Below are 27,891 nucleotides of genomic sequence, written 5' to 3' on the forward strand. Positions count from 1 at the left end.
GCAGCGCCACCAGGAGCGGTGGCCACTGCTGGGACTGCATCCAGCCAGAAGAGCAAGAGGGACGCCAGCCCTGGTAAATGTGTGGGGCCTAGCCAGGGACAATTGGTCGGGCCCCAGTGAGGCAAGAGGGGTCAGTTGGTGGGGGTGCTGTGGGGGGGGAGGGGTTGGAATGTGGTGCAGTGGGGAAAGCTTGTGTCATGGGGGGGGGGGGCGCTCCTTGGGGCACAGGGCGCCCGATCAGGAGGGCCCCCCCTCAAGCCCACAAGGAGGCCGCCAGGTTTTACTGAGTAGCCTCCTGAGGTCTTGAACTGCCTGCCCACCGCTGGTTAAATATCAGTACCAGTGGGAGAAGGCCTGTAAGTAGCAGATAATTGGCCAGTTAAGGATCTTAATTGGCCTGGGCGGGTCGGCCGTTTCTTGCTGCCACTCGTAAAATTGCAGCGGGGGCGGGAAGGTGACTGGAACGGCACCCTCCACCTCCCATTCAATTTTAAGCCCTCCCTGCCTCCAGCTCGCTCTTGCAGAGGGCATACACTTCTGGCCATTGTTTCATGCCCTGCTCTCACATACTACAGGTCCCCTGTAGAGGGTGCTGCACTGGATCAGACACTCAATGACAGCAAGTCTACGCTTGAAGGCCCGTAAAAACTCTGTGGACGATTACCAGCGAGGTGAATGGTGAGTGCCGTTCCTTCACCAGTAACTACAAAATCTGGGCCAATATTGTTTCGTAATCTGTAGTGTGATATATGTTCAGGTTCTACTGTACGCTGCAAATTAATAATTACTGAATTGTTTGAAGGATCATCACAAGTAACAGACATTAAGATATATCTTACACCTTAATACTTGGTTAAATAATAGCTATTTATACTGTACTTTATATTTAAATTTGCACCTACATTTTACTGATACGTTAGTCGGGCTAACCAACTGCTGGAATACACTGTGATATCAACCCTCTTAAAAAAAAAATTTTCAACACCAAGTCTGTTGTGACTTGCTGAATCTAAAATATGACATTTCCTGGATAGGTTTATGACGTGTCAGTGTCAATTGGGTATCATACTTTCATCACTGCATAATCTATAAATGTTAATTTCCATATATATTTCAATAACTTTGTCATCCTTTACATAAGACTTGCTAGTGCTTCAATGCTCCAGTAAATGTTGCACTCTATGCCAAAAAATGACCTTAGTGTTGATATAAATTTGTTTTAGATGGACAGAATATTATATTTCAATTCATTCAGCTCTATAATGTAGTCAATATGAAGAGAATGCTTAATTTTTCCACTTACTTGGTAAGAGACAATTGTATACAAATATTATCTGCAGATAGCCTTGTCAGTGTCCTCCACTAGTCTCTTGTGCTTCCTAAGATTTAAATTGAGCTGTGAGACTGGGTTTGGAACATTAGCCCAGATTTAGCTATCAGCGGCATTTGAATGGAGCTCACTGTTTACCTTGCTGACAGCTGCTCACATGTCTTAGTGGGCATTTGAGAGTAGAATTGCTGTCATTGGGCATCTGATCCATCCTGGTGCCCACTACACGGGTTCTGTGGCATGTGTGAGCAGAGCAAGAAATGAGGCTCTTCAACCAATCAGATTGAAGAATGCTCAATGAGACACGCAGCGTCCAAACCAGGAAGTATAAATTAGATTTAAAACCTGCCCAACAGCACTTTTCAATCCCTATTTCGCTATCTGCACATGTTTGAAACCTAATACAGCAAAATACTACAAATGCTGGAAATCTGAAATAAAGACAAGAAATGCTAGAAATACTCAGCAGGAGGGTCACTGACCTGAAACATTAACTCTACTTCTCTCTCCACAGGTGCTGCCAGACGTGCTGAGTATTTCCAGCATTTCTTGTTTTTATTTCAGATTTCCAGCATCTGCAGTATTTTGCTTTTATAAAAGAGTTTGGCAGTGCTCAAGGATATATACTTCAATGCAAGGAGTATAGCAAATAAAGCAGACGAGCTGAGGGCACAGATAAAAACATAGCAGTATGATATTATAGCTATTACAGAAACATGGCTGAAGGAGAGACAGGGTTTTCAGACGAGATAGAGAGGGGGATAAAAAGGGAGGGGGTGGCACTTTTGGTTAAAGAAGCAATTACAGCTGTGAGGAGGGGATGATATGTTCAAAGGATCATCAATTGAGGCCATATGGATTGAGTTTAGGAATAAAAAAGGGGCAGTCATACTACTAAGAGTGTTCAATAGACCCCAAAACAGTCAGAGGGAAATAGAAGAGCAAATATGTAGGCAAATCTCTGAGAAGTGCACAAACAATACGGCAGTAATAGTACAGGATTTTAACTACCCCAATATTAACTGGGATAGTTTTAGTGTGAATGGAATGGAGGGAACAGAATTCTTAAGGTGCATTCTGGAGAATGTTTTTGCCCAGTATGTAGCAAGTCCAATAAGAGAGGGCCCGGGTCTGGACTTGGTTTTAGGAAATGAAGCTGGGCAGGTGGAAGGAGTGGCAGTGGGAGAGCATTTTGGTGGTAGTGATCATAACTCAGTTAGTTTTAACATAATTATTGAAAAGGACAGATATAGAACAGGAGTTAAAGTTCTAAAGTGGGGTAAGGCCAATTTTACTGAGCTGAGGAGTGATTTAGCAGAAGTGGACTGGAAACAGCTACTTGAAGGTAAATCAGTGTCAGAACAGTGGGAGGCATTCAAAGGGGAGATTCGGGGTTTCAGAATAAACATGTTCCCACAAAGAGAAAGGAATGGACAGCCAAATCTAGAATCCCATAGATGTCAAACAGCTTACAGGGTAGGCAGAAAAGAAAGCTTATGTCTGACACTGAGAACTCAATACTACAGAATGCCGAGAGGAGTATAGAAAGTGGAGTGAAATCAAAAAGGATGTTAGGAAAGCAAAGAGAGGGCATGAAAGAATATTGGCAAGCAAAATCAAGGTGAACCCAAAGATGTTTTATCAATGCATTAAAAGTAAGAGGATAACTAAGGAAAGAGTAGGAGCCATAAAAGACCAAAAAGGTAACCTATGTGTGGAGGCGGAAGATGTGGGTAAGGTTCTTAATGAATACTTTGCGTCTGTCTTCACAAAAGAGGAGGATGATGCAGACAGTGTAGCTAAGGAGGAGGAGGGTGAAGGATTGGATGTGCGAAAGATAGGGAGAAAGGAAATATTAGATTAGATTAGAGATACAGCACTGAAACAGGCCCTTCGGCCCACCGAGTCTGTGCCGAACATCAACCACCCACTTCTACTAATCCTACACTAATCCCATATTCCTACCAAACATCCCCACCTATCCCTATATTTCCCTACCACCTACCTATACTAGTGACAATTTATAATGGCCAATTTACCTATCAACCTGCAAGTCTTTTGGCTTGTGGGAGGAAACCGGAGCACCCGGAGAAAACCCACGCAGACACAGGGAGAACTTGCAAACTCCACACAGGCAGCACCCGGAATCGAACCCGGGTCCCTGGAGCTGTGAGGCTGCAGTGCTAACCACTGCGCCACTGTGCCGCCCGGGAATTTATTAAGGGAATTAGAATCCTTGAAAGTGGATAAATCACCAGGGCCAGATGAAATGTACCCCAGACTGTTAAAGAAGCCAGGGAGGAAATAGCAGAAGGTCTGACCATCATTTTCCAATCCTCACCGGGTACAGGTGTGGTGCCAGAGCATTGGAGAACTGCTAACATTGTACCTTTTTAAAACAAGGGAGTGGGAGATAGACCAAATAATTACAGGCCAGTCAGTCTAACCTTGGCAGTGGGCAAATTATTGGAATCAATTCTGTGAGACAGGATAAATTGTAACTTAGAAAGGCACAGATTAATAAAGGATAGTCAGCATGGATTTGTTAAGGGAAGATCGTGTGTCTGACTAACTTGATTGATTTTTTTGAGGAAATAACAAGGAGGGTTGATGAGGGTAATGCAGTTGATGTGGTCTACATGGACTTTAGCAAAGTTTTTGACAAGGTCCCACATGGCAGGCTGGTTAAAAAAAAAAGCCTATGGGATCCAGGGGAATGTAGCAAGCTGGATACAAAATTGGCTTAGTGGCAGGAAGCAAAGTGTAATTGTTGACAGGTGTTTTTGCGACTGGAAGGTTGTTTCCAGTGGGGTTCCGCAGGACTCAGTACTATGTCCCCTAGTTTATATTAACGCCAGCTGGAAAAAAAGAACATCCAGTCTAATCCCACTTCCCAGCATTTGGTCCATAGCCCTGCAGGTTACAGTACTTGAGGTGCACATCCAGGCACCTTTTCAATGAGATGAGGTTTTCTGCCTCGACCACTCTTTCGGTTAAAGACCAGTTCTACGAGGAACTCCATAATATCATTAGTAGCATTCCTAATACTGAACATCTGTTCCTGCTGGGGAACTTTAACGCCAGGGTTGGGGCCGAACATGACTCATGGCCCTCCTGCCTTGGGCGCTATGGCATTGGAAGGATGAATGAGAATGGACAGAGACTGCTAGAGTTGTGTACCTATCATAACCTCTGTATCATCAACTCGTTCTTTCATACTAAACCCTGTCACCAGGTTTCATGGAGACACCCAAGATCACGTCGTTGGCACCAGCTGGACCTCATCTAAAGAGGTGAGCCTCTATAAACAATGTCCAAATCACACGCAGTTTCCACAGTGTGGACTGTGACACCAACCACTCCCTGGTGTGCAGCAAAGTTAGACTCAAACCAAAGAAGCTACATCACTCCAAGCAGAAGGGCCACCCGTGCATCAACACTAACAGAATTTCTTATCCACAGCTGTTACATAAGTTTCTAAATTCACTTGAAAAAACCCTTCAAAACACTCCTGCAGGGGATGCAGAGACGAAGTGGGTCCACATCAAAGAGTCCATCTATGACTCAACAATGACCACCTTTGGGAAACATGAGAAGCAGAATGCGGACTGGTTTCAATCTCACTTTGAAGAGCTGGAACCTGTCATAGCCACTAAGAGCATTGCGCTGTTGAACTACAAGGAAGCCCCCAGTGAGTTAACATCCGTAGCACTTAAAGTAGCCAGAAGCGCTGCACAAAGAACAGCCAGGCGCTGTGCATATGACCACTGGCAACACCTATGCAGTTGTATTCAGCTGGCCTCCGACACCGGAAACATCAGAGGAATGTATGATGGCATTATGAGAGCTTTTGGGCCAACCATCAAGAAGATCGCCCCCCTCAAGTCTAAATCAGGGGAAACGATCAATGACCAATGCAAGCAAATGGACCGCTGGGTGGAGCACTACCTAGAACTGTACTCCAGGGAAAATGTTGTCACTGATACCGCCCTCAATGCAGCCCAGTCTCTACCAGTCACGGATGAGCTGGACGAACAGCCAACAAAATCGGAACTCAGTGATGCCATTGATTCTCTAGCCAGTGGAAAAGCCCCTGGAAAGGACAGCATTACCCCTGAAATAATCAAGAGTGCCAAGCCTGCTATACTCTCAGCACTCCATAAACCGCTTTGCCTGTGCTGGGACGAGGGAGCAGTACCACAGGACATGCGCGATGCCAATATCATCACCCTCTATAAGAACAAGGGTGGCCGCGGTGACTGCAACAACTATTGTGGAATCTCCCTGCTCAGCAAAGTGGGGAAAGTCTTCACTCAAGCCGTTTTAAACAGACTCCAGAAGCTGGCTGAGCGTGTCTACCCTGAGGCACAGTACGGCTTTCGAACAGAGAGATCCACCATTGACATGCTGTTCTCCCTTTGCCAGCTACAGGAGAAATGCCGCAAACATTGCTTTCATTGATCTCACCAAAGCCTTTGACCTTGTCAGCAGACGTGGTTTCTTCAGACTACTAGCAAAGATTGGATGTCCACCAAAGCTACTAAGTATCATCACCTCATTCCATGACAATATGAAAGGCACAATTCAGCATAGCGGTGCCTCATCAGACCCCTTTCCTATCCTGAGTGGTGTGAAACAGGGCTGTGTTCTCGCACCGACACTGTTTGGGATCTTCTTCTCCCTGCTGCTCTCACATGCGTTTAAGTCGTCAGAAGAAGGAATTTTCCTCCACACAAGATCAGATGGCAGGTTGTTCAACCTTGCCCATCTTAGAGCGAAGACCAAAGTACGGAAAGTCCTCATCAGGTAACTGCTCTTTGCTGATGATGCTGCATTAACATCCCACACAGCAGAGTGTCTGCAGAGACTCATCGACAGGATTGCGGCTGCCTGCAACGTATTTGGCCTAATCATCAGCCTCAAGAAAACAAACATCATGGGGCAGGACATCAGAAATGTTCCATCCATCAATATTGGCGACCATGCTCTGGAAGTGGTTCAAGAGTTTACCTACCTAGGCTCAACTATCACCAGTAACCTATCTCTCGATGCAGAAATCAACAAGTGCATGGGAAAGGCTTCCACTGCTATGTCCAGACTGGCCAAGAGAGTGTGGGAAAATGGCGCACTGACACGGAACACAGAGGTCCGAGTGTTTCAAGCCTGTGTCCTCAGTATAATAAAAGCTAAATACTGCAGATGCTGGAAATCTGAAATAAAAACAAGAAATGCTGGAAATACTCAGCAGGTCTGGCAGCATCTGTGCAGAGAGAGGCAGAGTTAACGTTAACTCTGCTTCTCTCTGCACAGATGCTGCCAGACCTGCTAAGTATTTCCAGCATTTCTTGTTTTTATTTCTGTGTCCTCAGTACCTTGCTCTACGGCAGCGAGGCCTGAACAATGTATGTCAGCCAAGAGCGACGTCTCAACTCATTCCATCTTCGCTGCCTCCGGAGAATCCTTGGCATCAGGTGGCAGGGCCATAGCTCCAACGCAGAAGTCCTCGAGGCAGCCAACATCCCCAGCATATACACCCTACTGAGCCAGCGACGCTTGAGATGTCTTGACCATGTGAGTCGCATGGCAGATGGCAGGATCCCCAAGGACGCATTGTACAGAGAACTCGTCACTGGTATCAGACCCACCGGCCGTCCATGTCTCCACTTTAAAGACATCTGCAAGTGCGACATGAGGTCCTGTGACATTGACCACAAGTCGTGGGAGTCAGTTGCCAATGATCGGCAGAGCTGGCGGACAGCCATAAAGGCGGAGCTAAAGAGTGGCGAGTCGAAGAGACTTAGATGTTGGCAGGAAAAAAGACAGAAGTGTAAGGAGAGAGCCAACTGTGTAACAGCCCCGACAACCAATTTTATCTGCAACGCCTGTGGAAGTGTCTGTCACTCTAGAATTAGCTTTTATAGCCACTCCAGGCGCTGCTCCACAAACCACTGACCACCTCTCGGCGCTTATCCATTGTCTCTCAAGACAAGGAGGCCAAAGAAGACTCTTTCAGGCAGTGAGTTCCAGACCCCCACCACCCTCTGGGTGAAAGCATTCTCCTCTTCCCCCCTCTATATATTAACAATTTGGATATAAACGTAGGGGGAATGATCAAGAAGTTTGCAGATGACACAAAAATTGGCCACGTGGTTGTCAGCGAGGAGGAAAGCTGTAGACTGCAAGAAAATATCAATAGAATGGTCAAGTGGGCAGAAAAGTGGCAAATGGAATTCAACCTGGAGAAGTGTGAGGTGATGCATTTGGGGAGGTCAAACAAGGCAAAGGAATACACAATAAATGGGAGGATATTGAGAGGTGTAGAGGAAGTGAAGGACCTTGCAGTGTATGTCCACAGATCCCTGAAGGTAGCAGGACAGGTCAATAAGGTGGTTAAGAAGGCACAGGGAATACTTTCCGTTATTAGCCAAGGCATAGAATATAAGAGCAGGGAGGTTATGCTGGAACTATATAAAACATTAGTTAGGCCATAACTTGAGTACAGTTATGGCCTATGTGCAGTTCTGGTCACCTCATTACAGAAAGAATGTAATTGCACTAGAGAGGGTACAGAGGAAATTTACGAGGATGTTGCCAGGACCTGGAAAATTGCAGCTTTGAGGAAGGATTGGATAGGCTGGGGTTGTTCTCCTTGGAACAGAGGAGGCTGAAGGGAGATTTGATTGAGATGTACAAAATTGTGAGGGGCCTGGATAGAGTGGATGGGAAGGGCCTATTTACCTTAGCACTGGGGTCAGTGACTAGGGGGCATAGATGTAAAGTGATTGGTAAAATGATTAGAGGGGAGATGAGGAAAAATGTTTTCACTCAGAGGGTGGTGAAGGTCTGGAACTCACTGCCTGAAAGAGTGGTAGACGCAGAAAACCTCATCTCATTTAAAAGATGCCTGGATGTGCACCTCAAGTACCGTAACCTGCAGGGCTATGGACCAAATGCTGGAAAGTGGGATTAGGCTGGGTGGTTCTTTTTTTCCCAGCTGGCACAGACACGATAGGGCAAGTGGCCTCTTTCTGTGCTGTAAACTTACTATTCTATGATTCTAAAAGAAAGATAGAATTAAAAGAGAGAGATAAAAGAGACGGCCAGAAAAAAGTTCTGAAAAATTTTTAATTAAAAAAAATCTCTAACCCTTATTAAATTCTGAAGGAATGAGACTCCACACTTATAAAATTAAATTTTCAGGGACAGAAAGTTTGTTGAAAGTAATTTATGACATCACATTGTTAAACATTCACTTACACCTAAATGCACCAGCCCTAAATTTTTCAGCCGTGTTTAGTAACTACTGGGTAAGTATCGCAACTTTCATGCCCTTACATTGTTTTCAATACCAAGTCTATGAACAATGATTTGTATTTTTATAGTGCCTTTTACATAATAAAATGTTCCAAGGCACTTCAGAGTCATTATAAAACAAATTTTGACACCAAGTGTTATGATCAGGTGAGAAGGGGTTGAAGAGCTCCCCTCTTGTCCCACTCATTCTTTGACTGTAACAGGGCTTATTTATTTTTAAAAGTGAATGTGCAGTCTGGAGCAATAAAAAGGGGTATACAGTCTGTGGAGTTTGATGAATTGGTTGTCTCCTGGATGAACTCAGTGGTCCTGAAGCTTCCAGCTTGTAGAGGTGGTCAGCAGTTCGGGTTTTTCCGGAGAACAGCAATGCAGATGGTTTCCTTCATGGGGTCTCTGTCTGCGGCAATGATGGACTTAGGTGGTCATGGCCAGCAGGCAGGGTTTGAAACTTGCCAGGTGGACTGGGGAGAGAGAGAAGGACCCCACTTGGATCTCTTCTGATCAGTGTCCAGTTGCTTGTCTTTGCAGAGAGAGAAAAGCCATCTTAAAACACACAGATGGTGGGCCTGTCACATGATGGCTCAATGTGTACTTCCTCTTGCAACTTAATTAGGCCATGTCTAGGAATTCTCTTCTCTCAATCAGGGTCCTATTGTTAAAGTGATTTCCTTTGAATGGTTCAGCTCCACCAGTTTAATGTCCCAAGAATTTGCCTTTAAATGTCTTGTTAATGGGGACTGGCCAGGTGATGCACTCCAAACTTCCCAAGTCATTGTTCTGGAGGGAACTGGCCAGACAATTCGACTCCCTCTCTATGCATTGTAATGTAGGAGATTTTGATGCAAATTTTGGTGGCCATTTTAGCTGCTAGCAGTCACCCTTTAAAACATTTTAATTCAGGTTTTCAGACGATGGATTAAAAAATCATCATTCAGCATAGCACGTGTTCGTGACACCAAGTTACATAAGACAATAGTCAAAAGCTTGGTCAAAGAGGTAGGTTTTAAGGCGAGTCTTAAAGGATCAAAGGGAGGTACAGAGTTGGAGAGGTTTAGGGAGTGAATTCCAGAGCTTATGGCCTAGGCAGCTGAAGGTACGACCACCAATGGTAGAGCAATTAAAGTCAGGGATGCTCAAGAGGCCATAGTTAGGTGAGTGCAGACATCTCAGAGGATTGTGGGGCTGGAGGAGATTACAGATAGGGAGGGGTAGGCCACGGAGGGATTTGAAAACAAAGATGAGAATTTAAGATCAAGGTGTTGTTTAATCGGGCGCCAATGTAGGTCAGCGAGTTCAGGGGTGATGGGTGAACAGGACTTACTGTGAGTAAGGACACAGGTAGCAGAGTTTTGGATGACGTCAAGTTTATGGAGGGTAGAATGAGGGAGGCCAGCCAGGAGTGCACTGGAATTGTCAAGCCTAGAGGCAACAAAGACATGGATGAACGTTTCAGCAGCAAATGAGCTGAAGCCGGCAGAGACGACCAACGTTAGGGAGTTGAAAATAGGCAGTCTTGGGGATGACATGGATATGTGATTGGAAGCTCATCTCGGGAGTCATATATGGTACCAAAGCTGCAAACAGTCTAGTTCAGGCTCAGACAGTTGCCAGTGAGAAAGATAGGATCAGTAGCTAGGGAATGGAGTTTGTAGCGGGGACTGAAGACAATGACTTCAGTCTTCCCAATATTTAATTGGAGGAAATTTCTGCTCATCCAGTACTAGATGTCACAAAAGCATTCTGATAACCTAGTGACAGCTAGGTACTGTTACAATGCAACCTGTGGAGCAGCAGGCTAACTCAGATCACAACTTCCGGATTTTTATGTTTAACCATGCATGTGCATGCTCCGGAAGTTGTTGTCAGGTTTACTCCAAAATAATGGTGAGTGCTCTTAGCCTTACCATTATAATCAATGCAAAATCTAGGCCATTGTATTTCATTGTATAAAATTCCATTGAGTCCTTCAGCAACTCTGGCAATTGCTTCTTAAATGCTAGCTGCACCTGCATGTTAGCTTTCAGTGACTTATTGACAAGGACACCCAGGTCCCTTTGTACATCTACACTTTCTAATCTCTTACCATTCAAGAAATACTCTGCACATCTATTCCTCCTACCAAAGTGGATAACCTCACATTTTTCCACATTATATTCCATCTGCCATGTTCTTGCCCACTCACTAAGTCGGTCCAAATCACCTTGAAGTGGCTTAACGCCAACATGCAGGTATGTTAGCCTTTATCGCAAGAGGATTTGCGTACAGGAGTAGTGAGGTCTTGCTTCAATTGTATAGAACCTGTCTAGACCACACCTGGAGTAGTGTGTGCAGATTTGGTCCCCTGACCTTGGGAAAGATATTATTGCCAAAGAGGGAGTGCAACGAAGGTTCACCAGACTTGTTCCCGGGATGGCGGGACTGTCCTATGAAGAGAGATTGGGGAAACTGGGCCTGTATTCTCTAGTTTCGAAGAATGAGAGGTTTTCTCATTGAAACCTACAAAATACTTAAAGGGATAGACAGGGTAGATGGAGGTAAGATGTTTCCCCTGGTTGGGGAGTCTAGAATCTAGAGTCTAGACAAAATTTCAAAATAAGGGGAAGCCACTTAGGATGGAGATGAGGAGAAATTTCTTTACTCAGAGGCTTGTGAATCTTTGGAATTTTCTACCCCAGAAGGCTGTGGAAGCTCAGTCATTGAAGCAGAGACTGATAGATTTCTAAATACCAATGACATAAGAGGATATGAGGATAGTGTAGGGAAAAGGCATTGAAGTGGATGATCAGCCATGATCGTATTGAATGGCGGGGCAGCCTCGATGGGCTGAATGGCCTACTCCTCCTATGTTCCTACATTCCTATGTCAAACATATTCAAAGATTGTCATCAGTGGTGCTTTTGAATCCTTGTTACTGTATCTTACATTTAATTGATCTCCCTCAGGACAACAGTAAATATCCTAGAATTGTTCTCAAATCCTGGACTACGGAGGGGGGAAAAAAATCAGCTTGATCATTATCTAGATTGATCTTTTTTAAATATGCAACACAGATTAAAATCTGGGCAATTCTAGCAGTAGGAAGACTTATTAATATACCTAAAATAATTTCCAACATATTGTAAGTTGTTGTCACACATCAGTGTGGTATTTTGTACAATGTTTAGAGATTATTTAGTGCTGGAGAGTGTTCTCCAGTGGTTCAATGTCTTAGTGATATGCAGTGGGATTGAAACTCAAATGTTAACATGGGCAAGCTCTGCTGAGGAGCACTCAGGCTCTGGGGAATTTTGAATCAACACTTGCTAAATTGGACTTGAGAAGATGCATTTTAGCTGATTTGTTAGTCTAAAAGCTTTGATATGATTTTGAGATGGAGCAAATTGCAATTCGGATTTGCTAATTAGTAGCATTGACAGCTTAAATTTTAAAAAGCTATAGTTTTGTGTTGTTTACATATTAGTGGCTAATAATTCACTATCTGTTGGTAAATGAACTAGAAAATTCATGAAGGTTGCAGTGTTTTCATGAATAGTGTTTGGCAAAGCTTTGAATTTAATGAACTGTATTAAGTTGTCTCAAAGCATTCAGTAACAGGAGTCGGCCAATCAGCCCCTCGAGCTTGCTTTGTCATTCAGTTATATCATGATTGATCTGTACCACAATTCCATTTACCTGCTTTTGCTCCATATCCTTTGATACCATTACCTAACAAAAAACTATCCACCGCAGCCTTGAAAGATGCACCTATCCTAGCATACTTGTGTGTGAAAAAGCTCTTCCTGATTCCCTCCTAAATTGCCCAGCTCTAAGTTTAAGATAAGAACAGAGAAACATGGAAACAGGAGGAGGGTCATTTTAGCAGCTCGAGCCTGTCTAGCATTCAATGAGATTATGGGCTGAATTTTTTGAGCCCTCCGATGTCAGGGATCGTGATGGGGGGGCCTGGAAAATTCTTCCGGGCGAGGCCTGCCATAACATCCGATGCCGAGAAAGCCCCGCCGTATTTTACCGCCGGCGGCGAGGCCTCGGTGCAGTCCCCCTGCCGCACGGCGTCGGAACGTTCATTTTAATATTAAAATTAAGTTTAAAATGAACTTACCTTGTCCGGGTGGCCGTCCCACACTGATATTACGGCCACTGGCTGTCACTCCTGCACCTTCAGAACTCTGTTCAGAGTTCCGAGGCGTGATACTAGTGGGGATGTTGGAGCAGTGAGATTATCAGGGCAGGGGGGGGGGGGGGGGGGAGGAGGAGAAGCGGGGAAAACACTTTGTATTGGCTGAGGGGATGGTAGGAAGGGGTTGAAGGGCAAATGTAACGATGTTGGGGGGTGGGGGGGTGGAAGTTTGTGTTGAGAGTAAAGTTCATTTGGGTGATATAGGCCCAAAAACAAACATTGGGGGAGGGGGTGGGGTGGAGGGAGAAAGGGCCTCCAGCATTTATTTGAATTTTTAAAAACAAGGCACCACAATATAACTTTAAAAATTAAAATTTCTCTAAGGGCTTGAAGCCCTTTAAAAATGGCGCCAGCGCCTGTGTGCCAGTGCCGGACGCCATTGCTTGGGACAGAGCGTCCGTCCCCTCTACGTCATCGGGGGTGGACGCTCCATCCCTCCATTTAAATGAGTCTCTGCGTGAAATATCGCGGGGGCTCAGCAATGGTGCCCTCATAAAGTTCAGCCCTATGGCTCGCCTCAGTTTTAAATTGCTGTTTGTGCTTGAGAGTTCCAAACCTCTACCATCCTTTCTGTGTGGAAGTGTTTCTTAATTTCACTCCTGAAAGGTCTGGCTTCAATTTTTCAACTATGCTCCCTGGTCCTAAACCTCCCAACCCAAAGGAAATAGTTTCTCCCTATCTACCCTGTCTGTTCCCCTTAATATACTGAAAACGTCAATTATATCACCCCTAAACCTTCTAATTTCAAGAGAATATAACCTTACTTTGTTTAATCTCTCCTTACAACTTAACCCTTAGAATCCAGGTATCATTCTAGTAAATCTATATTGCATTCTCTCCAAGGTCAATATATCCTTGCTAAGGTGTAGTTTCCAGAACCTTTCATAGTACTATAGTTGAAAGATGACATCTACTCCCTTGTATTCGAGTCTTCTAGATATTAAGGCCTTTTTGATTATTTTCTGTACCTCTTTACGATATTTTAATGATCTATATATCTGGACCCCTGAGTCTCTTTGCACCTCCACTGTTTCTAGCTTTTCACTCTTAGAAATTACCCTGCTCTATCCTTTTTAGGCCCAAAATGGATGACCTCACATTTGCCTACATTGAAATTCACTTGCCACAGTTTTGCCCATTTGCTTAATCTATCAATATCTCTTTGCAATTTTATGCTTCCATCTTATCTTATCTTCTTCTTTGGCCTCCTTGTCTCGAGAGACAATGGGTAAGCGCCTGGAAGTGGTCAGTGGTTTGTGAAGCAGCGCCTGTATTGGCTATAAAGGCCAATTCTCGAGTGACAGACTCTTGCACAGGTGCTGCAGATAAAATTGGTTGCCGGGGCTGTTACACAGTTGGCTCTCCCCTTGCACTTCTGTCTTTTTTCCTGCCAACTGCTGAGTCTCTTCGACTTGCCACGCTTTAGCCCCGTCTTTATGGCTGCCCGCCAGCTCTGGCGATCGCTGGCAACTGACACCCACGACTTGTAATCAATGTCACAGGACTTCATGTCGCGTTTGCAGACATCTTTAAAGCGGAGACAAGGATGGCCGGTGGGTCTGATACCAGTGACGAGCTCGCTGTACAATGTGTCCTTGGGGATCCTGCCATCTTCCAAGCGGCTCACATGGCCAAGCCATCTCAGGAGCCGCTGGCTCAGTAGAGTTTATATGCTGGGGATGTTGGCCACCTTGAGGACTTCTGTGTTGGAGATAGGGTCCTGCCACCTGATGCCATGTATTCTCCGGAGGCAGCGAAGATGGAATGAACTAAGATGTTGCTCTTGGCTGACGGACGTTGTCCAGGACTCGCTGCCGTAGAGCAAGGTACTGAGGACACAGGCTTGATACACTCGGACTTTTGTGTTCCGTTTCAGTGCGCCATTTTCCCACACTCTCTTGGCCAGTCTGGACATAGCAGAGGAAGCCTTTCCCATGCGCTTGTTGAATTCTGTATCGAGAGACAGGCTACTGGTGATAGTTGAGCCTAGGTAGGTGAACTCTTGAACCACTTCCAGAGCGTGGTTGCCAATATTGATGGATGGAGCATTTCTGACGTCCTGTCCCATGATGTTCGTTTTCTTGAGGCTGATGGTTAGGCCAAATTCGGTGCAGGCAGCCGCAAACCTGTCGATGAGTCTCTGCAGACACTCTTCAGTGTGAGATGTTAATGCAGCATCGTCAGCAAAGAGGAGTTCCCTGATGAGGACTTTCCGTACTTTGATCTTTGCTCTGAGACGGGCAAGGTTGAACAACCTGCCATCTGATCTTGTGTGGAGGAAAATTCCTTCTTCTGAAGACTTAAATGCATGAGAGAGCAACAGGGAGAAGAAGATCCCAAACAGTGTAGGTGTGAGAACACAGCCCTGTTTCATGCCACTCAGGATAGGAAAGGGGTCTGATGAGGCACCACTATGCTGAATTGTACCTTTCATATTGTCATGGAATGAGGTGATGATACTTAGTAGCTTTGGTGGACATCCAATCTTTGCTTGTAGTCTGAAGAGACCACGTCTGCTGACGAGGTCAAAGGCTTTGGTGAGATCAATGAAAGCAATGTAGAGGGGCATCTGTTGTTCACAGCATTTCTCCTCTAGCTGGCGAAGGGAGAACAACATGTCAATGGTGGATCTCTCTGCTCGAAAGCCACACTGTGCCTCAGGGTAGACACACTCAGCCAGCTTCTGGAGCCTGTTTAAAGCAACTCGAGCGAAGACTTTCCCCACTATGCTGAGCAGGGAGATTCTACAGTAGTTGTTGCAGTCACCGCGGTCACCCTTGTTCTTATGGTGATGATATTGGTATCGCGCATGTCCTGTGGTACTGCTCCCTTGTCCCAGCACAGGCAAAGCAGTTCGTGCAGTGCTGAAAGTATAGCAGGCTTGGCACACTTGATGATTTCAGGGGTAATGCCAACCTTCCCAGGGGCTTTTCCGCTGGCTAGAGAAACAATGGCATCACTGAGTTCCGGTGAATACAGGGAATAATTGAGGCCCCAGCACAGGTCCTTGCAGGACACTACTAGTTACATCCTGCCAACTAGAGTACCTGCCCATTATCCCTGCTCTCTGTCTCCTGCCACTCAGCCAATTGCCTTCAATTCCACGAGCTTCAACTTCAGCTAACATTCTCTTATGAGGGACTTCAACCAATGCCTTCTGGAAGTCCATTTAAATAACATCCACAGTCATTCCCCAGTCTACTACTGCACCTCTTCAAAAAATTCAATCAATTTTGTCAAGCATGACCTGACCTTTACAGATCCATGCTGGCACTCTCTGCTTAGCTGAAAATTTTCAAGGCGTTCAGTCACCCTATCCTTAATTATCGACTCTAGCAATTTAATTTAACCATCTGAGCCCCAGTATCATTCTGCACTGCACCCTCCTCAAGGCCAATATATTCTTCCTAACATGAGGTGCCCAAAGCTGAATGCAGTACTCCAGATGAGGTCTGACCAAGGCTCTATACAAATGAAGCATAGCTTTCTCCTCATCGTAATCCAGCCCCTTGAAATAAAGGCCAACATTCCAAAAGCTTTTTTGAATGCTTTTTAAAAATCTGTTTACTAGCTTTACATGATTTGTGCACTTGGATTCCCAAATATCTTTCCTCCTCTACAGTTCCTAGATTCTCATTATTTGCAAAAGACACCGATTTATCTTTCTTATGTCCAAAGTGAATGACTTCACACTTGCCACATATGAAAGTACATTATTGTATCACTTCCATGTGATAACATCATGATGAAAATGATACGCTGCTGTTCTCACTCGCTCCCTTCCCAAGCAAGATTGCCAAACCTTTTTTACACAAAGACAATAAAGGTAGAGAGCTATGGTAACACAATAACAAAGAAATTATCCCTTTCCCTAAAACTACCTTAAACAGGTTAGCTCTTGTGCTGGCGGAGGATGAAGCATGATGAAACATCTCTAGGGAGATGGAGAACATGGGATGGTGGGCTTGCACATGGTCTGGTTTCATAGTACGATCCAGATATGCTTTTCAGCTCTTAGTTCTGAGCCAGCTAAACATTTTGATTGTTTACATTTCTTGACAGTGGCATCATTTTCACTTGTCTGAACCACTTATTTTGATAATCAGGCTTGTTCAAGTAAACACACTGGGGAACTGTGGATGCAGTTGCCTCATGTGTAGAGGGCCAGTGGTTTAATCACTAGAACAATCCATGGAAACAATACTTGTACCAGAGAGGGGAAAAAACTGGAGGGAATATGTTAGGTCATGTTCCCTTGGCAGTGCTTCATTTTTTGGGCAATTATTTTTTGGCCGTTAATGTTAGTGTTTTTTTTTCACATTTGAAAGGTTTTGATAGAGTAGCTAGGGAGATACAGTCAACAGGGTTGGTAACCAGAAGACACAGATTTAAGATAATTACCAAAAGAACCAAAGGTTGAGATGAGGAGAAAAAAAATGGTATGCAACAAGTTTCTATGATCTGGAATGAACTGCTAAAAAGGGTGGTGGAAGCAGATTCAGTAGTAACGTTTAAAAGGGAATTGGGTCGATACCCGAAAAGGGAAAATTTGAAGGGCTATGGGGAAAGGGCAGGGGAGTGGGACTAATTGGATAGCTATTTCAAAGAGTGGCACAGGCACGATGGATCAATTGACCTTCTTCTAGCTATAATGATTCTATCTACCACATGCTCTATGGAATCTGAACTTTAAAGCATATGAAGCAATTTTACAAAATCACGCTCCCTGGTGCAAAGCATTGCCTGCTGGACTGCAGTTTTGTAAAAATACTACCCTGTTGTTAGCTACTTTTGCTTGGGTCTGTTCAAGGCTATTGAGCTCATATGCCAAGAGAAGAGGCTAAATTGCCGGGTGCATTGTATAGGATGAAACAAAAAAGTTAATGAGATAAGGAAAAGTTATGAAGAAGGTAGATTTGGACATGCAGGCATGTGAGCATTCTCGTAAATCTAGGGAGAGTTACTGCAGCAAGTGCTTCATCTATTTACAGACAGCAATAACCACTTCAAGTGATGGAGAGAACCAGAAGATCCATGTTACACTCCAGCTCTGTGTCATTGTCTAGCCAGAAAAATTGGACCTCTGAAGAATCCTGAGCTGAGTAGGCCTGGCTCCTACCCCACGCTGTGATGCATAATTTACCAGAAGGGGCCTAAAACAGCTGTTTGGCTCCTCATTTAGATATGCAAGGGACCTGATGTGTGCTTTAGGCAGCAACCAGGGACACATGTAAAATGGCCCAACCCAATATGGAGTCCAATGTCTGTCAAGCTTCCTTTAGATGCAGGATGTTGATCCCTGAAATTGGCCCTCATGGCCCCTGTTTTATGCTTGTAAAATGAGCACAACGGGGGTCCAATCTCTAAACCGCTAAATGTATGGGCAAAACTATTGCAGATGGGGTTCAATTGCTTCAAATTCATTTTGTGGGATGTGGGCATCACTGGCTAAGCCAGCATTTATTGCCCTTGAACTGAGTGACTTGTTTAGGTAACTTCAGAAAGCATTTTAAGAATCAACCACATCTCTGTGGGTCTGGAGTCACATGTAGGCCAGGCCAGGTAAGGACGGCAGATTTCCTTCCCTAAAGGACCTTAGTGAACCAGATGGGTTTTTACAACAATCCGGCAATGGTTTCATGGTCACCATTAGACTAGCTTTTTAATTCCCAGATTAATTGAATTCAAATTTCACCACCTGGCATGGTGGGATTCAAACCCATGTCCCCAGAGCAGTAGCCTGGGTCTCTGGGTTATTACTCCAGTGATATTACCACTCTGCCACTGCCTCCCCAATGTGGGGAAGTGTGAGGTTGTCCACTTTGATCCAAAAAAGACAAATCAGAATATTTTCTTAAAGGTGAGAGACTAGGGCCGGAATTTTACGTCAGGCCCTGCCCACCAGCAAAAAAAGGTCGGTGCAAACCCACCTCTGCCAGGCCTGGAAGCACACAGTAATTTTACATGGGCCAGGACCTTACTTGGCCTCGGGCAGGACATCCACCTCTCTGAGGCAGGAAGTCCTGCCTACAAGAGCTACCAGCCAATCAGCTGGCCGGCAGCTCTTCAGTCTCAACAGCGCCACCAGGACCAATGGCCACTGATGGGACCGCACCCAGCCAAGACTGATGAGGCCCCGGAATACAGGTAAGTTTGTGGGGCTCACCAGGGACAATTGGCTGGGCCCCAGTGAGGTGGGGGGGGTTGGGGTGGGGGTGAGGGGGTGGATCGCTCAAGGTAGGGATTGGTGGAGGTGCTCCAATGGCGACGGCTTGTGCCGGGGGGGGACCCTCATCGGGCACAGGGTGTCGCCTTCCAAATCTCTGCTCATCTATCCTGGAACTCCATGTATGAATTTCTCCAAACAGGTTTCTGCCCTGCCACAGTATGACATTCTATGTAACTGTGACAAAGATAAACTTTCCTTCCTCATCCTTTTCGACCTGTCTGCAGCCTCTGACACAGTTGACTACACCATCCTCCTCCAATGCCACTCCACTGTTGTCCAGCTGGGTGGGACTGCTCTCTCCTGATTCCAGTCTTACCTATTCAATTGGAGCCAGAGGATCACCTGCAATAGCTTTGCTTTCTGCTCCCGCACTGTTGCCTCTGGTGTCCCGCAAGGATCTATTCTTGGCCCCCCCCTATTTCTCATCCACATGCTGCCCCTCTTCTGAAGGTACAGCATTAGATTTCACATGTACACTGACAACACCCAGCTCTACCTCACCACCACCTCTCTCGATTCCTCCACTGTTGCTAAATTATCAGACAGGTTATCTGACATCAAGTACAGGATGAGCAGAAATTTCCTCCAATGAAATATTGGGAAGTTGGCAGCCATTGTCTTTGGTCCCTGCTCCAAACTCCGTTCCCTAACTAGGGTTGAGGACATCTCCTTGGGGCTGGAGAGGAACTAGAAGTGGGAGGGTGAAGATCCAGTTGTCGTGGTCCATGTCCAATGACATAGATAGGACTAAGAAAGAGATTCTGCTGAGACAGTATGAGCACCAAGGGGCTAAATTAAAAAGCAGAAGCACAAAGGTAATAATCTCTGCATTACTATCCGAGCCATGAGCAAATTGGCATAGGGTAAATAAGATTAGAGAGTTGAATGCATGGCTCAAAGATTGGTGTGGGAGAAATGGATTTTGATTCATGGGGCATTGGCACCAGTACTGGGGAAAGACGGAGCTGTATGGCCTTCATCTGAACTGTGCTGGGATAAGTGTCCTCGTGAATCGTATGACTGGGACTGTAGAGAAGGCTTCAAACTAAATAGTGGGGTGAGGTGCAAGGGTTCACATGAGGGGACATTTGGAAAGTTAACGAAAAAGGACAAGGCAGTAGTGCAGGGTAGCGAAATGGGTAATGATAATGTTACGACCAACGCTCCTGTCAAAGTCCCCAATCAAAATATACGATTCTGATTGTGGTGGGAGAGACGCACTGATAATTCAATCCCGCCGCTCCACAACATCGCCTAACATATCATTTAAAACTTTCCAAATTAAAGAAAGACCCAGCCAAATTAACCACCCCCCCCCCCCCCCCCCCCGCCCCACCACTGAATGAGGCTAACCAAACCAGGTGTCTTCAATCAACAAATTAACTCTTTAATTAGAAGAACTAAATTCTTAAACACTATGAAGAATAACCAACATTTGAAATCGAAAAAATTAGAGTCCTTGCAAATTTACAGTCCAATGTTGCTCAACGTCCTCACAGGATATTGCATGAAGTCCTCACAGGATGTTGCTTTCCTTCTCCAGCGAATTTTAACAATTAACAACTTGCAAACACTTTCAACAGAATCAATCTGACTTTAGAGTTTTTGAGGGATAAAAGATTGTCACAGTCTAACTTCCCTTTCTTCAATTTAAATTACTAGAGATCTCTGTTTTAGTTTGACTTTTTTTTAGAATTTTGAGAGATAATAATGAAGCAGACTAAATTCCTATTCCTTCAGTTTAAATTGTTGAGAGCTCTTTTTCAGGTGTGCTCATCACATCTGTCTGTGTCTTCTGTCTGTGTCTGTTAGAACAAACTGTCTTCAACTCAAAAGCCAGTTCAAAATTGAATTGTAACAAATGTATCACAGCAGGCTCACTCCCAGTGGCTATATCTATGGTAACGAGAATGCACCCTTTGAATCGCAGTCTCCAAATGGCTGTTTCTAAGGCAATGAAAATGTACCTTCCTGTAACTCCTAAGGCAATACTGATCCCTCACATGCCTTAAAGGCAAACCGCATATTCCGAAAAAAAACTACAGGACCATGACAACAACCAGAGTGTGACAGGGAGGGACAAAGTGTACAAACATAAGAGTGCACCAACAAATAAGGTCAGAGTAGGGAAAAATGGTAAAAAGACAGAATTAAAGGCTCTTTATCTGAATGCATGCAGAACTCGTAACAAGATGGTTGAAGTGATGGCACAAGTAGAAATAAATTGTCATGATATGATAGCCATCACACAGACATAGTCGCAAGGTGACAAGGCTGTGAACTGAATATTCAAGGGTATTTGTCATTTCAAAAGGATAGGAAGAAAGGAAAAGGAGATGGGGTAGTTCTTTTAATAAAGGATGAGATCAGTACTGCAGTGAGAAATGATCTTGGCTCGGTAGATCAAGATGTAGAATTACTTTGGGTAAAGATAAAAAATAGCAGAGGAAAGAAGTCACTGGTGGTAGTAGTTACAGGGCCCCTAACAGTAGCAGGGCTGTAGGATAGAGTATAAATCAAGAAATAATGGGGACTTGTAAGAAGGTTACTGCAATAATTGGGGGCAATTAAATCTTCATATTGAATTGACGAATCAGATTGGCAAAGGCAGCCTGAGGATGAGTTCATAGTGTATTCAGGTCAGTTTCTTAGAACAATATGTTCTGGAACGAACCAGGAGCAGGCGATTTTAGACCAGGTAATGTGTAATGAGACAGGATTAATTAATGACTCATAGTAAAGGATCATAACATGATAGAATTTCACATTCAGTTTGAGGGTGTGAAACTAGTGCCTTAAATTTAAATAAAGGCACTTACAAGGGTATGAAGACAGAGTTGGCTAAAGTAGACTGGGAAAATAGGTTAAAAGGTAAGATGGCAGAAAAGCAGTGGAAGACACTTAAGGAGATATTTTGTGACTCTGAATAAAGATATATTCCATTGATAAAAAAAGACTCTGAAAAGGATGCACCATCCGTGGCTAACTAAGGAAGTTAGGATGGTATCAAATTGAAGGAAAAGGCATACAATGCTGTGAAGATTAGTGTAGCCCAGAAGATTGGGAAAATTTTAGAAACCAGCAAAGGATGGTTGAAAAAAGGGAGAAATTAAAGTATGAGAGTAAACTAGCAAGTCATAGAGTCATAGAGAGATACAGCACTGAAACAGGCCCTTCGGCCCACCGGATAATTTAAAGTAATTTAAAAACAGACAGAAAAAGCTTCTACAAGTGAGTGGCGCAGTGGTTAGCACCGCAGCCTCACAGCTCCAGCGACCCGGGTTCAGTTCTGGGTACTGCCTTTGTGGAGTTTGCAAGTTCTCCCTGTGACCACGTGGGTTTTCGCCGGGTGCTCCGGTTTCCTCCCACAGCCAAAGACTTGCAGGTTGATAGGTAAATTGGCCATTGTAAATTGTCCCTAGTGTAGTTAGGTGGTAGGGAATATGGGATTAATGTGGGAGGGGATGTGGTAGGGAATATGGGATTAATGTAGAATTAGTATAAATGGGTGGTTGTTGGTCGGCACAGACTCGGTGGGCTGAAGGGCCTGTTTCAGTGCTGTATCTCTCTATGACTCTAAGTATACAAAAAGGAAAAGAGTAGCTAAAGTAAGTGTTTGTCCCTCAGTGGATGAGACTAGGGAACTAATAATGGGAAACAAGGAAATGGCAGAGACTTTGAACAAATATTGTGTATGTCTTCACAGTAGTCGACATAAAAAGCATCCCAAGAATAGTAGAAAATCAAGAGGCAAAAGGGAGGGTGGAAATTAAAACAATCACTATCACTAGAGAAAAAGTACTAGGAAAACTAATGGGACGAAAGTCTCCTGGACCTGATGGCCTGCATCCTGGGGTCTTAAAATAAGTGACTGCAGAGATAGTGGGTGCACTGGTTGTAATCTTCCAAAATTCCCTAGATTCTGAAAAGGTCCTAGCAGGTTAGAAAACCGCAAATGTAACACCTCTATTCAAGAAAGGAGGGAGACAGAAAGCTGGAAACTATAGGCCAGTTAGCCTAACATCTGTCATTGGGAAAATGCTAGAATCCATTATTAAGGAAGAGGTAGCAGGACATTTAGAAAATCACAATACAATCAGGCAGAGTCAACATGTTTTTGTGAAAGGGAAATCATATTTGACAAATTTATTAGAGTTCTTTGAGAATGTAACAAGCAGGGTGGATAAACGGAAACCAGGAGACGTAGTGTGTTTGGATTTCCAAAAGGCATTCGATAAGGTGCCACATAAAAGGTGGCACACAATTTAAAAGCTCATGATGTTGAGGGTAATATATTAACATTGTAAGAGGATTGGCGAAATAACAGGAAACAGAGAATGGGGATAAATTTGTCTTTTTCAGGTTGGCAGACAGTAACTAGCTGTGTGCCACAAGGGTCAATGCTGGGGCCTCAACTATTTACAATCTATATAAATGACTTGGATGAAGAGACCAAGTGTATTGTAACAAAATTGCTGACAATACAAAGATAGATAGGAAAGCAAGTTGTGAGGAGGGCACAGAGTCTGCAAAGGGCTATAGATAGGTTAAATGAGTGGGCATAAATTTGGCAAATGGAATATAATGTGGGAAAATGTGAAGTTGTCCACTTTGGTAGGAAGAATGGAAAAGCAGAATATTATTTAAATGGAGAGTCTGCAGAATGCTGCAGTAAAGAGGGTTGTGTGTGTCCTCATACATGAATCACAAAAGGTTAGCACGCAGGTACAACAAGTAATTAGGAAAGCAAATGGAATGTTGGTCTTTATTGCAAGGGGCATGGAGTATAAAAGTAGGGAAGTCTTGCTACAACTCTACTCTAGAGTACTGTGTGCAGTATTGGTCTCCTTACTTAAGTAGGATATACTTGCATTGGAAGCAGATCAGAGAAGGTTTACTAGGCTGATTCCTGAGATGAAGAGGTTGTCTTATGAGGAAAGGTTGAGTAGGTTGAGCCTATTCTCATTGGAGTTTAGAAGAATGAGAAGTGATCTTACTGAAACATATAAGATTTTGTGGGGGCCTAGAAAATATCCAGGCTTGGGCTGGGAAATGGCAAGTAACATTCGTGCCACACGAGTGGCAATTCTCTCTCCAACAAGAGAGAATCTAACCATCGCCCCTTGACAGTCAATGGCATTACAATCGCTGAATCACCTACTATTAACATCCTGGGGGTTACCATTAACCAGAAACTGAACTGGTGTAGCCATATAAATACTGTGGCAACACGAACAGGTCAGAGGCTAGGAATCTTGCAGCGAGTAACTCACTGGAGGGTAACCTGACCCCCCTCAAAAGCCTGTCCACCATCTACAAGGCACAAGTCAGGAGTGTGATGGAACACTCTCCACTTGCCTGGATGGGTGCAGTTCCAACAACAGCCAAGAAGCTTGACACCATCCAGGACAAAGCAGCCTGCTTGATTGGCACCCCATCCCCAAACATTCACTCCCTCCACCACCGACACAGAGTGGCAGCAGTGTGTACCATCTACAAGATGCACTGCAACAACTCACCAAAGCTCCTTAGACAGCACCTTCCAAACGCGTAACCTCTACCACCTAGAAGGACAAGGGCAGCAAATGCATGGGAACATCACCACCTGCAAGTTCCCCTCCAAGTCACACACCATCCTGACTTGAAACTATATCACCGTTCCTTCACTGTCACTGGGTCAAAATCCTGGAACTCCCTTCCTAACAGCACTGTGGGTGGACCAAGCCCACATGGACTGCAGTGGTTCAAGAAGGCAGCTCATCACCATCTTCTCAAGGGCAATTAGGGATTGGCAATAAATGCTAGTTTAGCCAGCGACGCCCACATCCCATGAATAAATAAAAAACTGTTACGATAATATTTAGTGTTTCAACTATGTAAACAATTAGGCGAAAAATGATTACCAATCAGAAGACACAAAAATATTTTAAGTAGCTAGACTTGACAAATCAGGCACATGCAACGCAAGAAAGCACAGCTACATAACTGCCTGCTATACATAGTTATTTAGTCAAGAAGCTGTCATGTAATGTATTAAATTATAAGCTTAAATTGAATTTGGAAAATTTGCACTATTTTCATCTCAGAGTATAACTAATTTACTGCAAGTTTTGGCATTGTACATACAGCCACCAGATGAAAGGTTGCCTCAGTAATTTCACACTGAATCTGCAAGCATTAGTTTTAACAATCAACTCCTTTGTTGCATTAGGTTTACATAGTTAGCGCACAAGACATAAAACGATTGTTGTACAAGAGAACAGGGAATGGCACCAGCTAGGCGATCCAGGATCAGAGAATGTGATAAAAAATATAATTAGGTCATACAGCAGTATAATACCTGCTGATAAGATGTGGAAGACCCGTGTTTTCTTTACCTTCCCCAGACGTCGTGTGTGGCTGGCTGTTGGGAATTGAAATCATGCCAGTAGAATTACGTGTGTTTCATATATGTACAAAAAAAAGCTTTACAGTGTCTAATCTGTCACTCATCTACCCTATGGTATGTGTTGGTCACAGTTACTGACATCAGATGTATCAAGATAAATGCAGGTCTCTTTCATTCAACAGGATGTTAGATAAAGATGTCTTTCCTCTCCCACATCTTCATTATATCCCGAGAATGTACTTCTTTCAATTTCTCACCTGATAGCACTGTGGGTGTACCTACCCCACATGGACTGCAGTGATTCAAGATGGCGGCTCACTATCACCTTCTCAAGGGCAATTAGGGATGGGCAATAAATGCTGGCCTAGCCAGCGACACCCACATCCTCTGAAGAAATAAAAAAGGGACCCCTATGTATTTAAAAGAAAATCATGCTGTTACATACGGACCTTAGCAATGAAATGCGTTGTTCTCTGACACCTGGAAGCTTAACTATTCGCTTTCATGAGAAGACAGCAGGTAGTGGGTAGTTTTCTCATTCTCACAAATGAAATCCAGGCAGCGGGCAACTTGTCGCAAATAACTGTGATAACCAGCACTTTGACTTCTCTGTCACTGTTTCATTTCTTATAACGGAAGACGCAATCATTCCACACGTCGTTGATGTGTGGGTAACTTGCTGAAACTCTAATGAAGGGACGCAGTCACTTTGTGGTCTGAAGTGGTGGATCCTGTGCAAAGAAAAACGGCAGTTATAACAATGAGTATTTCCCAAAAGCCAAGCTTTTTACCCTCAGGGTGTGTATTACTATTGCGGAACCTCAAGAAATTGGCACTTGTCTCACAAATGTGAAGCAAAAGTGTTTTTTTAATGAGAATTATCTTCCTTACATTATAAATTCTGCAAACACAGAAACGGCTTCTTACATACATACAAACTATATATGATAGAAGATTCACATTAAATATGAACTTAGTTTCCCCAATTAAAATACAAAATTAAATTACTGCATGGCTATTACTGTATCCACATGAAAGAATGAATAATATTTCAGCAGCACCATGGAAATTAAAGTTTTTTTTCCAAATTTAATTACAGACACATATAGTTAACCCTCAGAACATATTTATCAGCTGTTATATATATTCTTTACCGAGGCACAATGTATTGTGTTGTGTAATATTGTCATGCAGGCCCCCACCTGCTAAGAATTAACCATATTAATTCCGCCACACGGACATTAAATTTCAAATTGTTGCTGGGAAGAAGAGAAGGCCTTTTACAAGGGGTTGCCAGGCCCCTGGCTGGAAAGATATTTTTGCATATTAACAGACTGATGAAGTTCCGATGAAGGGTCACTGACCCGAAACGTTAACTCTGCTTCTCTTTCCACAGATGCTGCCAGACCTGCTGAGTGGTTCCAAGGTTTAAGTAGAATACTGGGCCCCAACGAAAAGCAAGATCTACCTACAATCAAGGACTCTACAGCGAGCTTGAAGCACAGTAACAAAAAACCCTCTTCAGAGATTTCCTGAAACTTTTCCACTTTATTTTTCTTCTGCTCTTTCTGTCCCTATCTGCATGTATCGTGTATGCATGCTAGCATAGACGCGTCATGTATCATAGAAAATGAAACATAGAAAATAAGAGCGGGAGTAGGCCATTCGGCCCTTTGAGCCTGCTCCGCCATTCGTTATGATCATGGCTGATCATCCACCTCAGTAACCTGTTCCCACTTTCCCCCCATATCCTATAGAAACATTGTATCCATAGGCGTTAACCCAATTAAAGTTTAATAAATTTCAACTTTTCTCCTTTAAACCTGAGAATGCCTGTTTGTGCTGGTTTCTTTGCATTATAGTTGGAAAGTGGTGAACAAGGATTCACCAAGGGGGAGTCAAAAACAGTGTATTTAACACTGTAAGACCAGGTGATGGCTGCAAGGGAACCCTAGTTCTCTCTCTCACCTGGTCATAACAACATCAATCAGTCAGACTGCCACCAAACCAGATTCAACGGTAAATTAACGATGGAATAATGATTCCTAAGGTCTGTGGTTGCCTACTTCTGAACGATGATAACATATTTTACGCTTTCAACTACTATGAGGATGCAATGGTCTTTTTAGCATGTTGTCCTCGTGCAGTACTGCACGTTGCCCATTTCAACCAAGCGGGTGCAACAACTGGACTTCGCCCGAGCAGCAGCAATTCCTCTTGTTACTCTCATCGTGTCACAATCCCATTTGATGTTGATATTTGTATAGCTCAGCACATATTACCTGAAATTTAAAACAGAACATGCTGGAAATGCCCAGCAGCTCAGACAGCATCCGTGAAAAGCGAAACATTAAAGGAGCCGACACATCAGCAATGATGCAGTAGCTGCAATCACATTGCACTGGAACGGCTGTTGTCTGCAGTGTGGGCTGAACAGCCTTGCTGCAGCTTTG

At 44.0% G+C, this 27,891-nt stretch overlaps 1 long non-coding RNA gene across 1 annotated transcript; it reads left to right on the forward strand.

Annotated features, from left to right (window-relative positions):
- Positions 1 to 12: 12 nt before the first annotated feature.
- On the forward strand, positions 13 to 27,891 carry LOC137369651 (uncharacterized). The gene is made up of 3 exons (XR_010974992.1): positions 13 to 73; positions 576 to 678; positions 26,835 to 27,891. It is a non-coding gene; the product is annotated as an uncharacterized lncRNA (long non-coding RNA).

Source organism: Heterodontus francisci, chromosome 5 (assembly GCF_036365525.1).
Source record: "Heterodontus francisci isolate sHetFra1 chromosome 5, sHetFra1.hap1, whole genome shotgun sequence".
NCBI lineage: Eukaryota > Metazoa > Chordata > Chondrichthyes > Heterodontiformes > Heterodontidae > Heterodontus > Heterodontus francisci.